The sequence below is a fragment of the Babylonia areolata genome, chromosome 16, assembly GCF_041734735.1.
Source record: "Babylonia areolata isolate BAREFJ2019XMU chromosome 16, ASM4173473v1, whole genome shotgun sequence".
Lineage (NCBI taxonomy): Eukaryota > Metazoa > Mollusca > Gastropoda > Neogastropoda > Buccinidae > Babylonia > Babylonia areolata.
Window position 1 is genome coordinate 16,487,130 of NC_134891.1, and position 7,830 is coordinate 16,494,959.

Consider the following 7,830-nt stretch of genomic DNA (forward strand, 5'->3'; position numbering starts at 1 on the left):
AGGTCCAGTGGACGGAGGAGAAAATACTGGCGACTGTGCCACGATTCGAACCAGCGCGCTCAGATTCTCTCGCTTCCCAGGCGGACGCGTTACCTCTTGGCCATCACTCCACATAGAGACCATCACTCCACATAGAGACCATCACTCCACATAGAGACCATCACTCCACATAGAGACCATCACTCCACATAGAGACCATCACTCCACATAGAGACCATCACTCCACATAGAGGCCATCACTCCACATAGAGACCATCACTCCACATAGAGACCATCACTCCACATAGAGACCATCACTCCACATAGAGGCCATCACTCCACATAGAGGCCATCACTCCACATAGAGGCCATCACTCCACATAGAGACCATCACTCCACATAGAGACCATCACTCCACATAGAGACCATCACTCCACATAGAGGCCATCACTCCACATAGAGACCATCACTCCACATAGAGGCCATCACTCCACATAGAGACCATCACTCCACATAGAGGCCATCACTCCACATAGAGACCATCACTCCACATAGAGACCATCACTCCACATAGAGACCATCACTCCACATAGAGACCATCACTCCACATCACTCCACATAGAGACCATCACTCCACATAGAGGCCATCACTCCAATCGTTTCCGCTGTCTGTTTGGCCAGTGGGCCTGGTCTGGCAGTTAGTTCGCCAGGGTTACGTCGTTAATGTCATAATGGTAATGCATGCTGTTTTCTGTTCCGGGTCTTTGAGTCCGGGATAATATTCCAGCAAATTATCGCACCTGGAAGTTCGGTACCAGATCGATATGTTACGTGTGTCATTCAAAGGGGAGTTGTGGGAGAAGAGAGAGAGAGCGATATGGAGGTGGATGAATGAATGAATGAATGGCTTATTCATATAGGCCATTGCCCCTCATGAAAGGGTGTCAGAAAAAACGCATTTGAGAAAAAAACAAAACAAGGCAATTGTCATACTTTGTCCAGCGATATACACTCAGCTAAATAGTACACAGTACAAATAAATAACGCATGCATATTTAACCTCACTCGGTTAAGTAATGCACGTGGCATCAGAAGTAGCACAAGCTTAATAAATTACTTTACGACGTAACAGTGGATCGAAGAGGGAGGCTGAGAAACATAGAATGAGAGATTGGGAGGGAGAGAGAGAGAGGGGGGGGGGGGGAAGAGGAGAGAAAGTGACAGAGACAGAGAGGGACAGAGAAAGACGGGGTAGAGAGAGAGAAGAGGGAAAGACAGAGACAGATAGGGGCAGAAAGAGAGGAGGTAGAGATATACAAAGAGGGGAGACAGAGAAGAAAGGGTGAGGGAGAGCGAAGACAGAGAGAGAGAGAGAGGGGTGGGGGGGGGGGGGAACAGGGGGAGAGGGATAGAGAGAGATAGAGAGATATAGAAAAAAAGAGAGAGGGGGTTAGAGACAGAGAGAGGGGTGGGGGAGTTACGGAGAGAGAGGGGGAGGGAGAAAAAATTGCTAGGGAGAGAGAGAGAGAGGGAGAAAGAGGAGAGAGATAGACGGGCGTGGTAGAGAGAGGAGGAAGAGCGAGGGGGACAGAGAAAGGAGAGAGAGGTGAGGAGAGAGAGAGAGAGAGAGAGGGAGAGAGAGAGGGAGAGAGAGGGAGACAGAAAGAGGGGTAAGAAAGAAAGAGAAGGACTGAGAGAGAAAGAAGAGAGGGGGTAGAGAGAGATAGAAAGAGGGGAGTGTGTGTGTGGGGAGGTCGGGGGCCGGGGGGGGGATGAGAGATGGGGAGAGAGAAAAAGAAAAATGTAGGGAGAGAGGGGGAAAAGAAGAGAGAGAGAGAGAGGGGGGGGGTGAAAGAGAGAGATAGGTGTGGTGGAGAGAGAAAAGGGAGAGAGAGAGGGGTATAGGGAAAGAGGGGTAGAGAGAGAAGAGGGAGAGAGAGAGGGATAGGGAAAGAGGGGTAGAGAGAGAAGAGGGAGAGAGAGAGGGATAGGGAAAGAGGGGTAGAGAGAGAAGAGGGAGAGAGAGAGGGATAGGGAAAGAGGGGTAGAGAGAGAAGAGGGAGAGAGAGAGGGATAGGGAAAGAGGGGTAGAGAGAGAAGAGGGAGAGAGAGAGGGATAGGGGAAGAGGGGTAGAGAGAGAAGAGGGAGAGAGAAATGGACACAGAGAGAGAAAGAGGAGGGGAGAGGGTGAGATTCAAGATTCAAAATTTAAAAACTTTGTTACTCTAGGATAAAGGTTTTTGGCATTGCCTATTCTTCCAGTCTGTCCTTGTGACAACACTAACAACGATAACGATAACGACACAACAATGACAAATTTTGAAACTACTACTACTACTACTACTACTACTACTACTACTACTACGAATAATGATTATCATCATCATCATCAACATTGTAAAAAGTAATAAAACAAACACATTCACACCAACCCACCCCCACCCCTTACATGTGCACACTCTCTACGACCCAACACACACACACACACATATGCACATACAGAGACATAACCAAAGTGAGAAACAGATAGTGTACATAAAGAGAACAGAGAAACACAACAATATCATTGTACATAAACAGTAGTGATTAATATGCTGATGCAGATGTTACAGGTAGTAACGTCCAGTTAACTGGCGAACAAGTAAAACATTAAAGCACAATGGTAAAAAATAAAATAAAATACTCCAGTGTATGTGGTGGTATATAAAAAAAAGGGCGTGATGTTTTTGTTGTTGTTGTTTTCGGCTGGTTATATTTGCTTTGCGGGCCTATTGTTTGTGGAGCAGAAGTTTTCGAATGCTTGATTTTAATGAACGTAATGAATTGCACGTCTTAATGAACGGAGGAAGAGAGTTCCAAACAGATGGTCCCCAAAATGCAAAGCTAAATTTGTACAAATGGATGCGTACACGAGAGAGGGGGAGAGAAAAAGAGAGGGGGGAGAGAGAGGGGGGAGAGAGAGAGGGGGGAGAGAAAGAGGGGACAGAGAGAGAGGGGGAGAGAAAGAGGGGACAGAGAAAGAGGGGTCAGAGAAAGAGGGGGAGAGAAAGAGGGAGACAGAGAAAGAGGGAGACAAAGAGGAGACAGATAAAAAAGGGGACAGAGAAAGAGGAGACAGAGAAAGAGGGGAAGAGAGAAAGAGGGAGACAGAGAAAGAGGGAGACAGAGAAAGAGGGGGAGAGAAAGAGGGAGAGAGAAAGAGGAGACAGAGAAAGAGGGAGACAGAGAAAGAGGGGACAGAGAAAGAAGGGGAGAGAGAAAGAGGAGACAGAGAAAGAGGGAGACAGAGAAAGAGGAGAAAGAGGGGACAGAGAAAGAGGGAGAGAGAAAGAGGGGGAGAGAAAGAGGGGACAGAGAAAGAGGGGAGAGAAAGAGGGGGAGAGAAAGAGGGGGAGATAGAAAGAGGGAGAAAGAAAGAGGGGGAGAAAAAGAGAGGGGGAGAGAGAGGGGGGAGAGAAAGAGGGGACAGAGAGAGAGAGGGGGGAGAGAGGGGGGGGGAGAGAAAGAGGGGACAGAGAAAGAGGGGGAGAGGGAGAGAGGGGGGGGGGCAGAGAAAGAGAGAAAGAGGGGAGAAAAAGAGGAGACAGAGAAAGAGGGAGACAGAGAAAGAGGAGAAGAAAGAGGGGAAGAAAAAGAGGAGACAGAGAAAGAGGGGGAGAGAGAAAGAGGGGACAGAGAAAGAGGGGGGAGATAGAAAGAGGTGACAGAGAAAGAGGGGGAGATAGAAAGAGGGGACAGAGAAAGAGGGGGAGTTAGAAAGAGGGGAAGAGAGCAGAGACGGGAAAGAGGAGAGAAAGGGATAGAGAAAAAGAGAGACTGAAAGAGAGGGACAGAGATATAGAGAAAGAATGGGAGAAGTGGTAGGGAGAGATAGAGAGATGGGTGTATGGAGAGAGAAGGAGAGAGAGAGAAAGAAAAAGAGAGGGAGAGAGAGAGGGAGAGGAGGGGAGAAAGATTGGGAGAGAGAAAGGGAAGGTAGAGAAGAGAAAGAGAGATAGTGGAAAAGAGTGAGGGGGTGGGGGGGGGGAGATACCAAGGTACAGGATACCAAGGGACAACTTGATTGTCCACATAACACGGAGGGGAAGGGGGGAGGGTTAAGGAGAATACCAAGAGACAACTTTAATTGTCTATATAACATAGGTAGAGTGGTGAAATGGTAATGGGGAATGTCAATATACAACTTTAATTATTCATATAACTTGGGGAGGGGTGAAATGGTACAGGAGAATATAACAAAATACAACTTTGATTGTCCAAAAACCTGGGGAGGGGTGAAATGGTACAGGAGAATATAACAAAATACAACTTTGATTGTCCAAAAACCTGGGGAGGGGTGACATGGTACAGGAGAATATAACAAAATACAACTCTGATTGTCCAAAAACCTGGGGAGGGGTGAAATGGTACAGGAGAATATAACAAAATACAACTTTGATTGTCCAAAAACCTGGGGAGGGGTGACATGGTACAGGAGTATGCCAAGAGACAATTTTGATTGCATATTACATGGGGAGGGACAGTGGTGAAATGGTATAGGAGAATACCAAGAGACAACTTTGATTGTCCATATAAAACGAGCGGGGGAGGAGGTGCAGGGGGGTGAAATGGTACAGGAGAATATAACAAGATACAACTTCAATTTTGTCCATATCACATGGGAAGGGGTCAAACGGTATAGGAGAATACCAAGAAAGAACTTTAATTGTCCCTATGACATGAAATGGCAAAGGAGAATACTAAGATACAATTTTGATTGTCCATGTAACATGGGGAGAGTGTGATATGGTAAAGGAGAATACCAAGAGACAACTTTGATTGTCCATATAACATGGGTAGAGTTGTGAAATGGTACAGGAGAATATAACAAGATACAACTTTGATTGTACATATAACATGGGTAGAGTTGTGAAATGGTACAGAATATAACAAGAGACAACTTTGATTGTACATATAACATGGGTAGAGTTGTGAAATGGTACAGAATATAACAAGAGACAACTTTGATTGTACATATAACATGGGTAGAGGGTTCAAATGGTAAAGGAGAATATAACCAGATACAACTTTAATTGTCCATATAACATGGGTAGACAGGTGAAATGGTAAAGGGGAATGCCAAGATAAACATTGATTGTCCAAGATAAACTTTGATTGTCCATATAACATGGGAAGGGGTGAAATGATAAAGAACAGAAGGGCGTAACGAAAGTAGCTGTGGTTTTTGTTGTATCTTTACAAAAAGAAGAGGATATAACTATTTTCTTAACGTCTTTACCAAAGAGGGGATGTCGTGAGAACATTACTTTTTTCCAAAATGCCTGGGGCCGAAATTACAATGGGATTGTCACCGAAAGCGCCAACAGACAAAATCACGTTCATGTGGATTGTTTTTCGTTGTTTGAATGTTCTGTTTGTTTGCTTGTCTGTCTGTACTGTCTGAATAGTTAAGTGGTTTTTTTTTAATTCATCTGCTTTCGGCATTTTGGATTCTCAGTTCAGTTACTTCCTATATCATTCTCACTAAAAGTCTTCATTTTGTGACCAGTTTTAGAGGCTGATATGATGTCTTAGAATGTTTAGAAGAAAATCCAGGTTTTTAAACTCAGGTAATTCCCCTTTAGAGCAGAGCACATGTCGAGAGAGGATAAGGGAGAAATGAGAGAGTGTGTGAGAGAGAGGGTGAAAGATTGAGAGAGGGGGGAGTGAGAGAGAGAGAGAGAGAGAGAGAGAGAGAGAGAGAGAGAGAGAGAGAGGGAGAGAGAGAGTTTCAGACGATCGACACATCGAGTCAAGACAGACCAAAAGAAATTGGAAAGACCTTTTTCGTAACCATTGCGACAGCTGATGACCACTACGTCGAAACCACGACATGACCTCAAAATATTGTATTGCTGTGAAACAGATGTCATGAAAGACAGTAATATCATGCAGTACGATCATACGACTGACAGAGAGTGAGAGAGAGAGAGAGAGAGAGAGAGAGAGCAATAAACAGAACTGCTAAGGTACAGACAACACATAAATACTTTCCGTTTCACTCACCGTTTCCTTAAAATCTCACTGACGTATCTTCCTCAACAGACACAGACACACACTCCCTCCTTCCCCCCAAACCCCCGTCCCCTTCCTTTTTTTATTTCTATTTTATTTTTTCTTAATCCTTATGGGGTCGGAAAACTATCCTGGAAAGAACGATGATATTTCACTCTTCCCTTCAACGGGAAAACAAACAAACTCTACCACAGAACGCTGCACATAATACCACTTGGTTGGTACTGATTTACCCACTACTTGTCGCTTGGCGATTCACACACACACACACACACACACACACACACACACACACACACACACACACACACACACATACATACATGCATACATACACACACAGAGACACATACATACACGCTCACATACATACATACATACATACATACATAGAGAGAGACATACAATACATACATACACGCACACACAGAAACATATACATACATACATACATACATACACGCACAGCGAGCGAGACATACATACATACATACATACATACATTCATACATACATACATATACAGACAGACAGACAGACAGACAGACATAGAGAGAGAGACATACATACATATACGTTCACACAGAAACATACATACATACATATATACCTACACACGAAGAAGAAGAAAGCGGCCTGCGAGTGTTCCCACACTGGTGTACATACAAAAGAACGAAGACAGGTAAACTGGCTGGCACTGAAGCGTTGACTCACTCTCTCACACGATCTCTCACGGGGTTGGGAACAACAGCTTTCTGCTTGACTGGTCACAAGCTACGCTTTTACAAGCCCAACACGGCCCAGCTTTCCTTGCGACACAACTGCCGAAATTGTGGTGTGTGTGTGTGTGTGTGTGTGTGTGTGTGTGTGTGTGTGTGTGTACGTCTTTCCCTCCTCCCTCCCTTCCCTATGTTTCTCTCTATTCTATCTTGGCTATTGTGCACGTCGTTTTAATATTTTCCAGCACCAATAGCTTGGGGGTTATTTTTTAAGAAGAAGAAAACCTACAAAATAAATAAATAATAAAGAACAGCAGGCATATTTCTGCCTTTTGTATCCACCGAACCACCTTTCACCTTCTTTTTTCCCCCTGTGAAGCTTTCTGGCTGCACAAGAAAAGAGCAGTGCTGGAGGGGTGTGTCAGCGCCAGGTCTTTTGTCATTCTGAATCTTTGGAAGCTCTTTGTATGTTTGCCCCCCCCCCCTCTCTCTCTCTCTGTGCCAGTGGGGTAGCAGTGCTGACTCCTGGAGTGGAGGGGTGGGTAGAGGGGTGGGGCAGGAGGGGGAGCAGAGAACAGTGGGATGGGTGGTAGTGGAGGTTTTGATCGTCCACCTTTAAAACACAGCTGTGTGTCCGTCAAAGGGTGGGTATTTGTGTCGAGTACCTGTTGTGACAAAAATTAGTAATACAATACAATGCAATACAATTGTCTGGACGCGCGTGGGTGGTAGAGGGGTGGTGGGATGAATGTGGTTTATCGTGTGTGTGTTTGTGTGTGTGTGTGTGTGTGTGTGTGTGCGTGTGTTTGTCTGTCTGTCTGTGTGCACGCGCAAGCGCGCGCGCATGTGTACGTGTGTCTGTGTGCGTGCGTGTGTGCGTGTATGTGAAAGTAAGAGAGAGAGAAGAGGAAGAGGAAGGAGGAGGTAGAGAGGTGGAGGGAGGGAGACGAGAGAGACAGAGGCTAAAAGAAATTAGAAAAGGAAAGGGAGAAGGGGGACGCGCGCTCGAACACACACACACACACACACACACACACACACAGACACGCGCGCGCACACACACACACACAAACACAC

General features: G+C 45.5%; 1 protein-coding gene across 1 annotated transcript in view; it reads right to left on the reverse strand.

Moving 5' to 3' along the window:
• LOC143290988 (nmrA-like family domain-containing protein 1) overlaps positions 1 to 6,811 on the reverse strand; it is a 19,813-nt gene extending 13,002 nt beyond the window's left edge. Inside the window, exon 1 of the mRNA XM_076600574.1 lies at positions 6,649 to 6,811. The gene's annotated coding sequence lies outside the window, so the exon portion shown is untranslated. The remainder of the gene's footprint in view (positions 1 to 6,648) is intronic.
• Between the last annotated feature and the right edge of the window lie 1,019 nt (positions 6,812 to 7,830).